This window comes from Macaca nemestrina, chromosome 4 (assembly GCF_043159975.1).
Source record: "Macaca nemestrina isolate mMacNem1 chromosome 4, mMacNem.hap1, whole genome shotgun sequence".
In the NCBI taxonomy this organism is placed as follows: domain Eukaryota; kingdom Metazoa; phylum Chordata; class Mammalia; order Primates; family Cercopithecidae; genus Macaca; species Macaca nemestrina.
The window spans coordinates 81,911,651-81,931,164 of record NC_092128.1 but is presented as its reverse complement, the minus strand read 5'-3'; the positions used below and the strand labels follow the sequence as shown (position 1 = coordinate 81,931,164).

At 37.1% G+C, this 19,514-nt stretch overlaps 1 long non-coding RNA gene across 1 annotated transcript in view; it reads right to left on the bottom strand.

The window, feature by feature from the left end:
• LOC105475598 (uncharacterized) overlaps positions 1-19,514 on the bottom strand; it is a 142,376-nt gene that overhangs the window by 42,539 nt on the left and 80,323 nt on the right. The gene's annotated exons all lie outside the window — the stretch shown is intronic.

The window sequence follows — 19,514 nt, the reverse complement described above, 5'->3', positions numbered from 1 at the left end:
TGGACAAAAGACCTCCTGGTCTCCAGTCAGTTCAAAAATGGCAGCAGCAGAGGATGGGGAAACTCTACAACAGAGTACAGCTCTTCCCACCCAGTCAGTCACAAGGCACACCCCTCGCTGACTCTTGTCCCTGTGTCTACCTACAAAAAACCAGACCTAAAAGTCAAAGCAGAAGCTCACGCCTTAACAAATTCAGGAAGGGACACACAACTTAGACAAGTTACTTCTGGGGTAGTTTGCAGTGAAAACATTTTCTGAAATAGCCATTTGCTAAAATATAAGTAAGTAGGGAACCATCTAAGAAGAACCACTCAGAACATGTCGCTAGCCTACATGCTTGATGGAAAAATGATAATTTCCAGTCTTTTTATTTTCTGCATTACTCATTACAAGTGAAACTAGGTGAAAAAATTTTTCAAAGTATCACACAGATTTTTTTCTAGATATCTGGACTTTCATAATCAAATAGCTAACTTCGTTTTTTATTTTGCAATTCCAATTTATGCCCTACAAACACAAATATGAATATGACTAGTCTACATTTTATTTTTGCTGCTTCTGTGTCCCTAGTGATTCTTTCATTAAAGTCTGTATATATTCCACAACACACACACTTCAATTTATACCCCCCATCAGTGTCAGTTACTCTGAAAAGATATTGTACACATACAAAAATGCATAAATGTAGTCAGGCTTTCTGATATTGCAGTACTTTTATGTGACTTCCTTTCCCCCTTTCACCTTCTTCCATATCATCTCCCAGCCAAGTTAACTTAACAATTTGATATGTATCCTCTCATATTTTTCTCCTTGATCATGTGACATTATAAATATGATAGTAGGGAGTGAGATATGAGAGAGAGAGAGAGAGAGAGAGAGAGAGAGAGAGAGAGAGAGAGAGAAATGGGTGAATTTAGTAGATACAATTAGGAAACAGCTTCATTTTTTTTTCCTATTATGTTTTCTGACACTATAAAATGTCCTTCATCCTGTCTTTGGCAACACCTAAGGCAAATCCCATGGCTTTTTGATAACAATAAGAGTTACCAAAGTATCAGAGTTATCAAAGTTCCAATCCAGGCTAATCAAAACATCAATCCCTCTCATTGCTTTCATCTCCTTGACTAGTGGCACATTTGAGCAGCTTTTCATCATTTCATATATGTCTGGCTATTTGGACTTGATCTTCTATTACATATAATTTTCAAATGGCAATTATGATGATGCCAATATGGTTGTTAATTTTAGGCCATCAGCTAATTTTTATTTTATTATCTTTTGAGACAGAGTCTCATTCTGTTGCCCAGGCTTGAGTACAGTGGCACAATCTTGGCTCACTGCAACCTCCGCCTCCCGGGTTCAAGCGATTCTCCTACCTCACTCTCCAGGACTGCAGGCGTGTGCCACCACACCTGGCTATTATTTTGTACGTTTAGTAGCGAGGGGTTTTCACTGTGTTAGCCAGGATGGTCTCCATCTCCTGACCTCATAATCTGCCCACCTTGGCGAGGCATGACCCACTGCACCTGGCCCTAAATTTTAACTTTTCTGTAAAGAAGGAAAAATAAATTTGGGGATTCTATTTCCCCACAATCTTTTTTTTTTTTTTTTTGGTCATCTCAGGCAGGGGTTCCGCCACCATGGCTGTGGCCACCTCACTGTCCCCCTGCCTGTTGTGAAACTGGATATTCTCTCTCTATCCTAGCTAGCCCCTATGCATGCACATTCCCACTCATGCTCACCCTTGAGCACAGTGTGGCTGGAAGTGATAAAGCTGGAGCCCAACCTTCTGTTAAACTACACATTCTCCTCAGAGCTTTGACATTTTTACTACCTCTACCTAGAAACTTCCCCTTGATATAGGCATGGCTGCTCCCCCACTTCATGCAAGTCTCTGCTCAAATGCCACCCCTCTGAGAAGCCTTCCTTGACTATCCCACCACTCTCTATTTTCCTGACCTTCTTTTGTTTTCTTCATGGAACCTGATATTACATATCTTCCTGTTGTTTTTTCTCTCTCCCACACAATGAGAGAGACCAGGTCTTTATTTTGTTTCTTGCCTGGAATAATACCCAACACACAGTAAGAATTATGATTTCCTTTTGGGTGAATAAATGAACAAAAGAATTAGTGAAGTGCAAGGTTTATGACTAAAGAGTAGATAATAATAAATAGCGGATTAATTATGAAGTGGCCACTAGGGTTAAAAAACCAACTAACTCATCCATAGCTTAAAGCTGTCAGTACTCTACTCTCATAAATATATCTTATATTGATTTCACTAGCCAGATATATATTACTCTAAACACTTAGAATGCACAATGCTAACAAGAACAGAACAGTAACAGAGCAGTTGAAGAAAGAAAAACAGTAACTGAGACTGGTATCATAGAGGAGTGACATTAAATACCTAAGGATACTCCAGTAAGATGTGGGCTCTGGAATTTATAAAACTGTATTGAAAACAGGGTCCGTAAAAGACATAATTCGATTGTAGTTTTCACTCAATTGTAATTTAAGTGAATTAAATTAATGGGAAATTATTCCAGGGGGAGTAGGCAAGAGCACTTGGGATACTGGAAAATTAAGCAAAGGACAATTTCAAATTCCTAAAAAGCCTTTGATCCAGGATATAAAAGCAGTCTGATTATACTATTCAGTCTTAAATAACATTAAATGATTTTACGATGTTAGTAATAATCAAATTATATACTATGTGCTTCAGAGCAAAAATAAAATGGAAAAAACAGAATAGAGTAACAATTCAAAGTGCTTCCAAATTCCCTTAATTTGCTTTGAAACAATAGAAGAGGACATTCAGCAACCATGTAAATTCTTTAATAGACCATTTAAAATCCATTTCTTGTCGAAAACAATGTCTTGATTTCCTTGAGAGGTAAAAAGAATTTCAAAATCAGAGTCAGCCAGAAAGTACTACAGAGGGAAAGTCAGCGTCTTAGTGGATAACGTGGACCTGTGTCCCAGTCTTTTATAAACACAGTGAGTTTAGTGAGAATCCTGTCACACATCCCCAGTGACCCTCCAGCAGCTATGCTGACAGCTGAAGTATAACTGTACCCTTTCACAATTTATCTTTATAAAAGGTTCACGTGTTTACAATATTTGTCTGCTGGCAGGGGGTTGTTTTTAATGTTTATCACGTTGTACGATTTGTTTCCCAAAGGGTATAGGCCTTTTCTTCTGATGACACTACCTTACTATCTATGGGGGGAAAAATGGTTTATAAAATAAGGCGAGTAGAAAAGTATCCTGGCTGTAGAAGGAGGTATAGTGGACAGGATTATAATTGGAGACTTATATAAATGACCCTTAAAATTGATTTTGGTATGCTCTTGAATTCTAATCTCTATATGGAATAATCCATAGGAAAATCAAATTAAAATATCTCCTACAATGATAGACTGAAGCTATGTCTAGTAGTGATCATGATATAAATGCATGCTGCAAAAACATTATGGCAACATTTGTTCAGTGATAAAAACTAAAGAGGCCTTTGATACGATTCTCTTCAGAATAGGCATCATATTGGCTTTCAAAAATCAACAATTCCTAGCCAGAAAGATTTAAATGTAATTATGGGTTTACAATGAAAGCAGATGTAGCAATAAATTGGTACATTATCTTACTTAAATGATAATACCAAGTGTAGGCACAGTCCATTGGTATGGAAGTATTAAGAGCAATACCTACCACTGACAATAGTCAGATCCTGCATATTTTACAAAGTTTGCTAGGAAAAGGAAACCAAGAAAAGACTAAAAACCTCTATTGAAAGTTCTGTCAGGATATGGGAAGAGGGCCCAAAGAACAAAGAAGAAAATATAATAAGTAGCTTTTGAACTTACCAAAAAGATTCTCATGAGCATTTATAATTAAAGAAATGTTATTTAAAACAATGACGCAATGGATGGGGAAAATGAAATTTGACAATCCACTATCTTATCAAGTATATAAGGAAAACAGTATCATTCTTTTTTATTTCTAGTTGAGGTAGTATTAATTGATAATCAAGTCAATAAAGGGCAATGTAATACTATTTTTAATTATAAATAAACATATCCTTTAACCTAGTAATTCCACTTCTAAAAACTGACCCCAATGTCTAGAAATAGATTGACAGATGATAATGATTTGTGTATTATATATACATGTGTGCATGTGTGAATACAGAAGTGATATATAATATAAAACATGCACAATAATATAATACAAGGATATGTGTTGTATCATGTTGGTATTTGCTAAAGTATGGAAACAACATAAGTAGACAGAAATACTGTCCACTGTGTTTTGTGAATTAAAAGTTTAAACAAATAACACAAGATCTTGTCTATAAGATCTTATTTCTGTCTTTAATTTGTCAGAATTGGGGACTGGTAAAATTAGTAAGAAATCTCAGCACTTATTCAAAAAATATTTCTTAGTTATCTTTTTGAAATGGCCCTCAAGCTGTTTATTTTTAATGCTTCAAACTATTTTTTTTTTTGAGGCAGGGTCTCGCATGTGCCCAGTGCAATGGCAAAATAAGCTCACTACAGCCTTGACTTCCTAGGCTCAAGCAATCCTCCTACCTCAGCCTCCCAAGTAACTGGGACTATAAACACATGCCACCACACCTGGCTAATTTTTTGTTGTTGTTATTGGAAGAGACAGGGTCTTGCTATGTTGCCAAGACTGGTCTTGAACTCCTGGGCTCAAGCCATCCACCCATCTCGGTCCCCCAAAGCGCTGGGATTACAGGCATGAGTGACCGCACCCAGCCTGATACAAAATATTGATTGGAAGTTGAGAGTCAAGATCTTTGATGTAGTAATAAAACTCAAAAATGTTTACTCCTAATCATGTATTTTAAGGCCAATTTAAAAAGCAATCATAAATGAGGGTCCTTCTATATAAATAAAAGTAAAAATGATGCTAAATATTTGTCATTTTGGAACGGACCTTTTTTTCTGCCTAAGTCCCTATCTTCCAAAATAATTTTAATTTTTTTAACCCTCTGGCTCATTGTTGCTAATGTGAAACTGTACTTTGGATGTGTCAAAGGAATAACAAAAAGGAATTATCTTACATTTAAGCAATTGCGTGAAGTTAAATTTAATAAACTGAAAAAAATGTTTCTGCAACATTAGTGGGAACAGCTAAAAATAAAATAAAATAAAATAAAATAAAAATAAAGTCCTTTTTCTGTCTGTAGTGGTCAGTGCTTAACAAATAATGAGCAAAACTTTTGCAGCTCATGTGGACTTAGAAAACTTGGAAGTTCAGAGAACTGATTGTCTTTCTGATTAGATATCCAGATTCAATTTTTGAGGCTAATAAGTAGGTAGGGGGAAAAGGTACATCAAAGACCTCTGGGGGAAAAAAAATGAAACAAATGCTTGCCTAATTGGATTATTGCTATGTATCTCCCAAAACATCCTGTTAGAACTTGGCTGTGAAAAATAAGAACAACAAACACTTCAGAAGCTTTTGTCTTTCATCCAGGAATAGTTGGAGGAAGTTGAAAAATACGGGAAACCTAGTATCAATGGTCAATCCAAGGACAGGTGTAATGAGAATGTTATTTACCACATGAAAAGACTTAGTTCTAACATTCCTCAATTGCTTCACTAATGTGATAACTGCTGGCAAACTATATTTATACTACAGTATAGAGGGAATTGCAGACAATTAAAGCTGAGAGTCTGAGAAAACCATCTTCTCTCAAACAAATGAGAAGACATGGTGTAAGTATTCACTGAATACAGGCAGTGGCATGTGGCATGCATCTCTACCCATTCATTCATTCCGTAATAATTATGGAGACTCTATTATATGCCAGACACCATCCTAGGCTTTGAAGATATAGTTGAAAAGAAAAATGACAAAACTTGTGTTTATGGAGCATACAGTCCAATGAGGGGAAAGAGACAATAAAGAAACAAGGAACTGCAATATACTGGTTGGTGGGAAAATGCCATTGAGAAAAATTAAGTAGGGTAAAAATGTTAAGAAGTGCTACAACATGGAAGAAGAAGTCCCCCTGATCTGGGCGCATTAAGAAGAAATGTAAAGGATATGACAATTGAGAGAAACAGAGGTCCCAGGCAGTGAGCATTATGTGCAAAGTCCCTGAAGGGGGATCATGATTTGCTCATTATAGAATTATACAACAAATCCTACATGGATGAGAAAATTCTGCCTAAGAATAATAGTGGGTTGCTCAACTGGGAAACATTCTCCATCATCTCCTTAGATATTATGCAACATGTTGATGCTTCAGTTAGAAACTTCATGGAAAAAAGACAGATTAGACTGAGAAAACTGAGATTCCAGAGTCAGAACCACCCCAACTTTCTATTACCATAATGAAACATCTCTGCATCTCTTCTAAATATATCAAAATGTTCTTGGTATGTTTGGAAAAATGCTGTAAATGTTCAAAGAAAAAAATGGTATACTCTTAGAAATCATAGGCAATAAAGACTTTGAGAAATATTTTTAATTATAGTATTCAAGTTTGTTAATAAGGAAAAGATATGGACATACAAGAAATTTAGCAATATATATCGATCTTAAAATGTTAATGCCCTTTGACCATGTAATTCCACTTTAGCAATCCTAAGTAAATTATTCAATATGATAAACTTTTATGCACTTCATTGCAACATCACAGATATTGGTTGAAAATATATGTTCAATCATACACATGAAAAAACTCATACTTGAGAAATCTATGAATTTAAGAAATATGGGATAGTATGCGATTTTCCCAGTTGTTTTTGAAAATATGAAAGAATTCATACTGGAGGGAAAGCCCTATAAGTATAAAAAAATGGGGTAATAGCTTCAGTGTTTTTAGTTCTAGTTGAATACATCAAATAATTTATTTCTAAGAATAAAACCTATAAAGGTACAAAATGTGGTAATGTGTTCATTTCTCTTAGATACACTAAAAGACATACTAATGCCCACTGAAGGTGGGTCGCAAATACAAGAATGTACTCTTGATTGAAAACCTAGTAGTTTGCAAAATATAGGAAAGTTTTAATTTTAATGATTATTTTTAAAAACATATGGAAACACCCACTGGAAAGAAATCTCATAAATGTAAGTAATTTGGAAAGCTTCATGCAAATTAAATATTGCATAATGCCCAAAAATGCACATGGATGAAATGTTATGTAAGTCATAAATACATTGTGCTTCTCAGTGACTCTTTCTTAGGGAGGGTCTCTAGTCTATAGATTTCTACTTCTTTTGCAAGGAAACAGGTGAGAATTCTGTAGATATTCTTTAAGCAAGAGTACACAAATTTAATAGGTAGTTTTTTGTTCTTAAGTCAGTTAATAAAAAATTTTTTTCATTCATCTAAAAAGGTGTTGGATCCATGGGTGAATTGAAATCAACTTCTAACATATAGGTTAAGATGGATTTTATATAACTTTTTAATTGTTCTGTGATTAAATAAGTATTGATTGTTGGGATTTTCTTACTGTATATCACAAGTGTTGGTTATCCCTCTATTATATATACTCCACATTTTTTATTAGAAAAACTACTCTTCTTTGTCACAAAGAATTTTACTATATATTCTTTGCTAATAGAATTAGTATCAAGTTATAAGTATGTAAAGTTTAGTGTATAGTCTCACATGAATTATTATCATTTCTTCTACTTTATCCTTTGTGACTCCGTTATTTGGATAGTTCACTTTGAATTAAAAAGAGAAGTGTGTGTGTGTGTATGTGTGTGTATGTGTGTGTGTGTGTGTGTGTGTGTTCAATCTTAGGGGATGTTAGAGGAAATATGTTACATTCATATTGAAACACTGAAAATTCTAAATTCTATGCTGATTTTCAATTTTATGTTAGTGAAGAATTTTGACACGGAAAAGGTTTATAATGTTCACTGAAAATCAGCAGGATACAAAACATTGCACATGGTAAAAATATACTTCAGCATAGCCCCATGCCATAATGCAATGTAAACGGGAACTTGGAAAGAGAAGGCCTGGGTTCCAGCTCGTGTTCATCACTTATCAGCTTGGTGTCTGAGAGCAAGTCACTGAGCCTCTCTACACTTAGGTTTTCTCTTCTATATAAGCGGAAGAGAATAACACCAATTCTGCCTTCCTTATAAAATTATAAATAAAAATAAAATAATATGAATACATTTAATATGTTTTATAAATGCTATTATGATTGGTGTAATCTTCCTTCAAACATTTTTAGAGTTTTAATATTATACCACAGAGTTTGAACTTAAGGCATTTTAAGCTGAAAATTAAATAGAAAAATAACTCTGGCAGCCATCAGGGCAAGCAAGGTTGGAAACTAATTAGAAGACTACTGCATTGGTCCAGAAAAAATAAAATGAGAGCTGAAGAAAGAGGAAGGAGTAATAGATATGAGAGGAGGATTTCATCAAGATACGTTAATGAGTTTGAATTGGTAGCACTTGATAACCTTTTGGATGAAGAGATTGATAAAAAGATAATTCCCAGGTGCCAGCTTAATTATCCATTTACTAAGACTGACAGTGTAGAATAAAGATTGCATTTGGGAGCAATTATTAAGTTTCAGGTGACTGTAGGACATCCAAGCAGACCTATACAAGGAGGATACTATACACTGGAGTCTAAACTCAATAGAAGGCCGGGTACAGTGGCTCACGCCTGTAATCCTAGCACAATGGGAGACCAAGGCAGTCAGATCATTTGAGGTCAGGAGTCCAAGACCAGCCTGGCCAACATGGTGAAACCCTGTCTCTACTAAAAATACAAAAAAATGAGCCAGGCATGGTGGCGCCCACCTCTAATCCCAGCTACCCAGCAGGCTGAGGCACGAGAATCGCTTGAACCCAAGAGGCAGAGGTTGCAGTGACCCGAGATTGCACCACTGCACTCCAGCCTGGGTGACAGTGTGGGACCCTGTCTCAAAAAAATAATAAAAAACACAAACTTAATAGAGAAGTTCAAAATTGTAGATTCAGAATTTGTAAGTCATCAGCCCTCAGTTAAATAAGAAGCAGAAGAGTGCTGTGTAGAGAGACAACCCTGAGAAACACAAATATTTAATGGATGAAAATACAGAGGCAAATCTGCAAAGGATAACATTAATGTAGAAATGAAAGAGAACAAGGAGAGAGTGATATAAAGGCCAAGGATAAGAAAAGAACTTGTCAAAATATTGCAGAGAAGGCAAAATGAGATGAAGACTAGAATTTATTATATTTGGCGCTTGGGTCATTGCTGACTTTTGTCAGAGCTGGGTGAGTTGAGGGGTGGCTACAGAAGCTTGTGGAAGGGCAAGTTGTAGGTCAGGAAGTGAAGACATTTTATAAATAGTTCTTTTGTGAGTATTGGCTAGTGGGACAGATAGGACATCTCCCTAAATAAATGAAATACATGAGAGAGCAATAAAAATATATGTGATTTAGTATAGAAGGTAAAAGGAGACAGTTGCTACTAAAGATACAATTATTTGTTTTAAGTTTACTCCATTAACTGAACTAAGAGTTTAGCATGCATCATTATCTCATTTTCACAGTGCTTCAATGAGGTAATATAACATCAATTGTAAAATGATAATATTGAGACTTGGACGACAAAGCAGGTATGCCTGTAAGCCTCCAGGGCCTGTCCTCTTAACCACTGGACTGTGCCAATTATAAGTTTATTGAGCTGAAGTCTTCAGCCTAAAAATGTTAAATGAGTCTCAGTTTCTCTTCTAGAACTACAGAGAATAATTCATATCTTTTCCCGTATTACAGATTGAGCATCCCTAATCTGAAAATCTGAACTTTGGAATGCTCAAAAATCCAAGATTTTTTGAGAGTCCGTGTGATGCTCAAAGCAAATGCATATTGGAACATTTCAAATTAGGTGTGCTCAACTTGTAATTATATAATATCAATATCCCAAAATTACAAAAATTCAAAATCCAAAACATTTCTAGTCCCAGACATTATGTATTATTCGTCGTAAAGACGAATAAAGGGATATTCAACCTTTATTCATCTTTAAGTGTTTAAAGAAAAGTTCCCATGATATCCCACACCTCATTCTCAAGCAAAATATCCCTGATTCCATCATGGTTCTTCAGATAACTTTAATTTCTATCTAAGCTTGCCTTTAATACACAAAGATTTAAGGTTCACAGACTTCTTATAATTCTAGTCATCCCACTCCAGACATTCTCCATTGTATCACTCTTCTTGGGATAAAATGTCCAGAACTAAAAATGACACACTAGATGAGGACAAACCATCCTTGTTCTAGCCACAAAATACCAGTAAAAGCACACTAAGATTATATTCACACTTTTTGGTACATAGTCTTCTTTCAAACAACTGAGACGCCTAAATTTTCCTATTCTCATGAAGGAAAGTTATGAATTCTTTTCAATATTACATTCTATTACTATAATATTACAGAGTTCATTATTTTTCATTGATATACCATCGTTTGCATTGATCTATTACATGATTTTAGTTTTATTTTCCGGTCTCTGTCTTTTAAGAAATATTGGAGACTTGTCTATAATCCAATGTATTATTCGTCTCCATCTTTGTGCCCTTTGTGGGTTTAATGCACACCTTTCTGTCTTCATCCAATACATCCATACTATTTGAAAGTATAAAACAAATCCTGAATACCTCTCAGAGACTGTCATTCATTCAGTAAATATTTATCAAGAAAAGGCTTCTAGGCCGGGCACAGTGGCTCATGCCTGTAATCCCAGCACTTTGGGAGGCTGAGGCAGGAGGATCACTTGAGGCCAGGAGTTTGAGACCAGCCTGGACAACATAGTGAGACCTCAATTCTACAAAAAAAAAAAAAAAAAGAGAGAGAGATTTCTAGGGTATTGGTAATATTCTGTTTCATTACTGGTGCTTAAATGAGAGAGGTTCACATTAGGATAACGCATTGAGCTAAATATGTATAATTTGTGCAACAGAACAGAGTTCAAAAATCCAGACACATTCAGTTTATAATAAAAGTGTTAATTCAAATAAGTAAGGAAAAGAGTAATTATTTAATAAGTAGTAGTATAGAGACAACTAATAATCATCTGGAGGAAAAAACCCTGAATAATTTTTTAAATTATACTTTAAGTTCTGGGGTACATGTGCAGAATGTGCAGGTTTGTTACATAGGTATACATATGCCATGATGGTTTGCTGCACCCACCAACCCATCATCTACACTAGGTATTTCTCCTAATGCTAGCCTTCCCCAAGCCCCCCACCCCCTGACAGGTCCCAGTGTGTGATGTTCCCCTCCCTGTGTCCATTTGTTCTCCTTGTTCAACTCCCACTTATGAATGAGAACATGCAGTGTTTGGTTTTCTGTTCTTGTGTAAGTTTGCTGACAATGATATTTGCCAGCTTCATCCATGTCCCTGCAAAGTACATGAACTCATCCTTTTTTATGGCTGCATAGTATTCCATGGTGTATATGTGCCACATTTTCTTTATCCAGTCTATCATTGATGGGCATTTGAAAACCCTGAATAACTTTAAGGTTTATTTTTACAGTTTTATTTTACTGTTTATTTTTCCTTTACCAGCTTGTGGTTTCTAGTCTGCAAATGGCAGAAATTTTTGCCTCTAACGTTGCAATGTTGCAACATAGTTTTGCATATTCTGATTTAAACAAGTATTTCAATGACATTGTCATTTGCTTATTTTTCATTTTCCTTATTGATTAATTTGAAAGCACACATTTCCTCACACTTAAAAAAAATTTCTAAAAAAAGAAATGTTATAGTCAAATAAATTGATTCCTAGCAGAAATGTTAATCCAAAAGTCTGGCTTTACAACCCCAGAGGGTGCATTCCTTTACTCATTGATTCATTAACAGATATTTATTGTGTATCTAATATATTCCAGGCCATGTGCTAGACTCTGGAGACACCAGCGATGAAAAATCGTGATCCCTTTTTTAAAAGAATTTTTATTCTTGTAGGTTTTTGGGTAACAGGTGGAATTTGGTTACATGAGTAAGTTCTTTATTGGCTATTTGTGAGATTTTAGTGAACCCATCATCTGAGCAGTATACACTGAACTCAGTTTTGTAGTCTTTTATCCCTTAATCCCCCTCCCACCCTTTTACCCGTGTCCCCAGGGTGGGAGCTTAGCAATGAGGATGCAAAGGCATAAGAATGATACGATGGACTTAGGAACTCACGATCCGTCTCTTAATGGGATTCAAGATCCATTGAGAACTTTTTCAGGAGAAAGATAACTTGAGACGGAATAAAGAATCGTTCTCTGACTAAATGTTGACACTTAATGTTAAAAATAAATAAAATTGATGAAATGTTCATTTTTTATAAAATCAGTTGGGAATAAAAAAAGAGTTATAAACTAAGATAGTAGGAAAAGTAATAAACTTTTTTAAAAGCATTAATTTATTAAGTTTAATAAACTAAAATTGATATTTGATTCATATTTTCCCAAAGTGAAGAAAATGCCACAACGTCTTTCATGTACCAATCAGGTTACCTGTTTCTATAACCTGAGAAAATAAAAGTAGTCCTTTTCCTTGGGTTGTTTCCTAAGAACTCCAACCACTGCTCACCTTTAATCAGGACTGCTCCAAAGGATGCCCCACCACATGCCAGCAATCTCAAAGCAAGTGGAATAAGGAAATAAGACTTCAACCCCTCACCCCATTCCAGACGTCCAGAGTCTATAAAAGAGAAGATTATTTCATTTCGCACATTAATTAGATCACTTTAATTTCATGGAGTTATTTCAAAGCATCTGCTAGGTTCTGTGTAGCTGCAAAACAACCTTAAAAGGTGTATGGCATACCAAACCAAAAGGAATGGATAGCAGGGACAGGTAGGGGAAGGCCACAGCGAAAAGCATAGGCTACCTGATGAACCACTCTCCCTGGGTGCTCAAAATGTCAAAGAGGTTCATGTGTTAGTCTTGGGGAGACCCCCAAGATAATAGATTTAGCATGCCCATATACTCAGATGTCATCATGGTACAGAAAGAACTAGGAAGAAAATAGACGATCTTAAAGACTGAATTTTTTCATCACAGAAAAAGTGAACAATGCTTAAGGAACTATTAAAATTATTAGATCAGTTTATATTTTAAATCAGATAATATAAAAAGTTAATTTTTCTCAGAGGTGAGATAAGCTGTAAACAAAATAAAAATATGGAGGATTTAAAATCTGTTGAAGTTTAAAATTTGTAAATCTGTTGGAATTTGTTACATCACCACGCTGAACTAAAAGCCAGTCTTCACTGATCAGTGGGAGTGTTTCCTACATTTACATATTAAGATACAGTTCCCTTAAGGCTTTCATTGGCAGACTTAAAATTAAACCATAGTAGTCAATTGTAAAAGGCTTCCCTCTGTGAAATTTTCTCATAAAAGTGTACTTGTTAAGAACAAGGAATCTGTGACCTCACTCCTTGGATTAAATGTTGAGTTCTGCCACTTACAAGCTGTGTAAACTTGGGGAAATTAATCTTTGTGTTTCCATTTTCTTGCTTTTAAAATTTGGATAAAATTAATATTTTTTCTTTCATAAAGTCTTTCTACTCCTGCTATATCCTACACCCTTTTAAAGTGCGCAGAATATGTGACTGCTTGATCAATGGCATATGGTAGAAAGATTCTGTGTTTAGGAGACTGATAGCTTCCACTTTCTCCCTCTGAGAGCATTTATTTTTGGAATCCAGCCACCATGCTGTAAGGTCTCAAGTAGCTCCATGGAGGCACCATATGGAAAACCACCAAACCTCCAACCACAGACAGTGGCTGAGCTACCAGCCAATAGCCAATACTAATGGAACAGACAACATGAGTGAGTTGTCTTAAAAGCTGAGACATCTTACCTGTCATCACTTCAAACAGAGATGAGCTGACCCCACCAAATTATGCCTACATCACAGGTTTGTGAGTCAAATAAATGATTGTTGTTTTAAGCCACAAAGGTGTATACAGTTTGCTATTCAGCAATAGAGAACCAAAACAAAATTTGATACCTACAAGTTACAAACACCTAAAACATGTGGCACTAGCTTTGGCACCAGGCAGCAGGTGGAAGCTCGCAGGATCTTGGGAGATTTGCTCATGAAACCTAAAGTAGACTTTTCCTAACTTCAGATAATTGTGGACCTTGGAAATCATGTTAGGACCATAATTTACCCCTACGTTTATGAAACATAGAAGCTCTAAATAAAAATAGTTTAAGGAAGAGAAAAAGAGATCAATTACACTAGAATATAATTAGCTGCTTTGGGTCCAGTTTAAAGGGTTATAAAATGGGATCTGTCAAGAAAGTCTTAAAGTTCTAGAGATTAATTAACATTGAAATAGAAGTGGCTAAGATTTGCCAAATAACTCTAAATCATCCATTTTCTCCTCTGACAGGACCATAAAACTCGTGCTTAAACAGCAGCAGGAATAAGACAGGATAAATTTCAAACACACTTGGCAATAGAGTTAAACTTTTAAGTTCTGAAAAGGTAACATAAATCTGTCACAGTTGCTCTGGGAGAAATCCTGAAAAGATGTTCACAGACAAACTAGTTGGCCTTGGTTTTCATTTGTGTGCTTTCAGCTGCAAGTAACCCTAACTCAAATTGCTTAAGCAGTGAAGCCATATATTATTGTGCCTAGCAGGGAAATCAAGACCACTGCAGGACTGACCGGCTTGTTGGCTCACATCATCAAGGATCCAGCTTCTTGGTACCTCTTGGTACTGCTCACATGTTATCAGTGAGAATTCATTCATGTGACTATACCCAGCCACAAGGCAGGCTGAGGAATATAGTCTCTGATTGATCAGCCATGTCTCTGGATGAAGTAAAAAATGTATTTAGGGGAAAAACAAGAGTCTGGAGCAAAGAGTTTATGGCAATAGCAAGCAACACTAAACTCAGCTTCTGTTTGCTTTGCAGGCTATATGGGAATAGTGCTCACTGGTGTTAGCTGGATAGTCAAAAACAAAGGCAGATGAGACTTGCTGGTAAATCTTGATCCCCCAGAAAGTTGAATAATAGATTTACCTTTTTGGTAGACATAGTTGCTGGAATGAGAACACAGGACTAGCACTCAACTGGGAATCCTTCATACGGTAGTAGGCGGGCCCACAAATGCCAACATTCTCACATGCTCACTCAACCTAATAATAAAAAAGCAGGGTGCTCCTGCTCTAAGCACCTGTGACCTAGAGGATTCTCAATTCCACATAGACTGCACTGACCAAATTTTAGGTGGATTTTGTTGAAGAATAAGAGAAGCAACCGGGAGCTATGTCCACTTTCTTTTTTCCTTACCTAATTAATTGCACTGCTTGGGGTAGAACCTGAGAAATCACATAAGCCAAGAAAAAAAAATGGCATTCTGGAAGCCATGAGCAGGCCTTGGTAACCTGGCCTCTCTCACCTGCACAATGCTCTCTATCTCTCTCTTCAGAATCAGCATTACCCATTCTCAACTTGGAGTGAAATTACAGGAGGCATTCAGTGAAAGAGACTAAGGTAACCTGGTCATGTCTAACACCTGCAAGAGGTCTTCACAGCCCAGCTTCTGAATGAGTTAGCTTTCTATCTGAGAGCCACCCCACCAAGCTGCTACTTTACATTCCATCATTTAAAAAAGCCTGTTTGGGATTATTTTATGTTTTGGATTAATTTTACTACCATTCCTTTCTAAATCAATGGTTGAGTACACAATACATAATGCAAAATGTTACCTACATCCAGAAATTTTAACAGCCATGGAAATTCAATGTGTATTTCCCAAAACACATAATAAAATGCCTTAAATTTTGAAAAGAAAAATTAGAGCCATACAACCACTTGTCTCACTCCAACCATCTCCAAAAGAGCCATATCTAGCACCTCCTAATTGTTAATTTCTGTGCCTGGCCCTTATCAAAAACAATAGGAGGGAACCCAACTGATTATACATGTGTTTACTATTATATCTTGGTTTGATTCCCAGGAAAGTCCCTTAAAACAAAGCTGGTCATGTTGTCTCATACATGGACACACACACACACACACACATTTCATAGATGTCTCATGTTTAAACAGATTGACATCAAATGTCTTTTAAGACAATGGCAAACCCCCGAGGGTTTTAATATTGAAGTGTATGATAGATAATGTCAGAAAACCCTAAGCAAATTAATTATTATACAACAGTGAACTTCAAATAACTGAATACAGAGAAATGAGGTGGCAGGGCAGCTGCACTGTAAACCTCCAGGGAATGTTATGTACATCACAGACAAACTGCAGAGCAAACCCTAAACAGCCATACAAGGCAGCCCCGCAGGTTTTTCCTTGCTCCCTCAAAACTTACAGCTATACATGACACAGGGATTTTCCACTGCTGCCCTTGTGGATGACAACTTGCCAGTATAAAAAGCAGACCCCCAACTTCCAAATGGCATCGCTTTACATTTGATGCCCAAGTGAACATTCTTGAGCTTCCATCGCCTGTCGGAAATTAACCCCTCCTTGCCATGAATACTCGCTACTTCTAAATCTCCAGGACACCCAATACAGATGGTTCAGACACAAGTGCCTCACATGCTTTAGCTCCAGCTTGTCCACCATGCCACCTTGCTGCTGCCTCCTCAGCTGGTCACCATTGTGAGTTTGGGTTAGACAACAGAAACCTGGGGCCGGCAAGTACCTCTGAACTGCCTACTGGCCATGCATTTCTCCACTGATGAAATACAAGACAAGGTAAATGCCATGGGACTCATATCCATGCAGGATTCCTTCTGCCTCTGTTTCCTGGAAAGGACTGAAGACAGTCATATAATCTCATAACAGGAAACTCAAAAAAGAATACAATTTGACTCTCTAATTGGGGTGTTGGGGTCCACGTAGCATCCAGCCACTCTCCCATTGCATTTGCCTCTGTACTATCTACATAACAACAAGCATGAAGCCTATCCAGTGCTGGGAGGTCCCTACAGTTCATCTCCGAGGACTCTGGAGACTGCACCCTGGAAGATAAGTGACTGTGTAGAAGAGAGGCTTCAGAGCTGGTGCTGAATGAGTGATTGGCAGAGCATCTTGGTGCTTCTGCAGCAGCAGGACCATTTCCCAGTGTTAGGAGGAGCCACTTAACACTAAGTGTCTCCTCCTTCAGCTGCAAGTAACACCCAGGCTTCCAGGGGATGGAGAGTACCCTCACCTCTGTGACTTCAGCCCAGTGGCAAATTTTCAATTAATTATCCAGAGCGCAACAGAAACCAGTCCATAGGTTTCACCAAGATTTTACAGAAGGATCTGAGGCAAAGGAAGGAAAGAGCAGTATTTACAAGCAGCATTATTTATGGCTACACGTAGCAGGCATAAGCTCAGCTGTATCTTCAGGGTTCCTTGTCAGAGTCCCCTTTCCTGGTCCATTGCTCACCAGGATAGTTTAGAGCAATTCCACCCAGACCCTTGATATTTGTTAGTGTTACTTCCCTGAATCCCCAAGCTCACCTTCTAGTGCAAAACCTACTTCCACAGGCTTCATTCTCTGAGCAGCTGAGGAAGCACATACCCCTTTCAGGGGACCTCCAACAAGATAATCACATTGTGGGCCGGGCGCGGTGGCTCAAGCCTGTAATCCCAGCACTTTGGGAGGCCGAGACGGGCGGATCACGAGGTCAGGAGATCGAGACCATCCTGGCTAACACAGTGAAACCCCGTCTCTACTAAAAAAAAATACAAAAAACTAGCCAGGCGAGGTGGCGGGCGCCTGTAGTCCCAGCTACTCAGGAGGCTGAGGCAGGAGAATGGCGTAAATCCGGGAGGCGGAGCTTGCAGTGAGCCGAGATCCCGCCACTGCACTCCAGCCTGGGCGACAGAGCGAGACTCCGCCTCAAAAAAAAAAAAAAAAAGATAATCACATTGTGTTTGACATTACAGCATTTCCCAGTTATGAGAGGATTACAGACAACTTTCACTTTCTTATTTATGGCTTTATATTTACTAGAATGTATGTAGACAGTAAACATTTTCATAACAAGAAAATTTAACATTTTCATTCAAAAAATAATAAACTTGTTTCTGAGTAATGTTTGTTCTGGTGGAGGCTACTTTTCTCATAAAAAAAGAAATTTTCCTTTGTAAAGGTTAATTTCACAAAGCATACACAAGTATCAATAGCCAAATCAATCAAGCAGAATAAAGGATATTAGAGAGTGAAGATCAACTTAATGAAATAAAGCTTGAAGACAAGATTAGAGAAAAAGGAATGAACACAGCCTCCAAGAAATATGGGACTACGTGAAAAGACCAAAGCTACGTTTGATTGGTGTACCTGAAAGTGACTGGGAGAATGAAACCAAGTTGGAAAACAGACTTCTGGATGTTATCCAGGAAAACGTCCCCAATCTAGCAAGACAGACCAACATTCAAATTCAGGAAATACAGAGAACACCACAAAGATACTCCTTGAGGAAAGCAACCCCAAGACACATAATCATCAGATTCACCAAGGTTGAAATGAAGGAAAAAATGTTAAGGGCAGCCAGAGAGAAAGGTCGGGTTACTCACAAAGGGAAGCCCATCAGACTAACAGCAGATCTCTCTGCAGAAACCCTGCAAGCCAGAAGAGGGCCAATATTCAACACTCTTAAAGAAAATAATTTCAACCCAGATTTCATATCCAGCCAAACTAAGCTTCACAAGCAAAGGAGAAATAAAATCAATGGTTGAGTACACAATACGTAATGCAAGATGTTACCTGCATCCAGAAATTTTAACAGTCATGGAAATGCAATGTGTATTTCCCAAAACACATAATAAAATGCCTTAAATTTTGAAAAGAAAAATTAGGGCCATATAACCACTTGATCACCCCAACCATCTGCTAAAGAGTCATATCTAGCACCTCCTAATTGTTAATTTCTGTGCCTGGCCCTTACCAAATGCAGCATTTACAGACAAGCAAATGCTGAGAGATTTTGTCACCACCAGGCCTGCCTTACAAGAGCTCCTGAAGGAAGCACTAAACATGGAAAGGAACAACTAGTGCCAGCCACTGTAAAAACATTCCAAATTGTGAAGACCATCAACACTATGAAGAAACTGCATCAACTAATGGGCAAAATAACCAGCTAGGATCATAATGACAGTATCAAATTCACACATAACAATATTAACCTTAAATGTAAATGGACTAAATGACAGGCAAATTGGATAAAGAGTCAAGACCCATCAGTGTGTTGTATTCAGAAGACCCATCTCACGAGCAAAGACACACATAGGCTCAAAATAAATGGATGGAGGAAGATTTACGAAGCAAATGGAAAGCAAAAAAAAGGAAAAAAAAAAAAAAAGCAGGGGTTGCATTCCTAGTCTCTATAAAACAGACTTTAAACAAACAAAGATCAAAAGAGACAAAGAAAGGCATTACATAATGGTAAAGGAATCAGTGCAACAAGAAGAGCTAACTATCTTAAATACATATGCACCCAATACAGGAGCACCCAGATTCAAACAGAAAATTTTAGATAGAAAA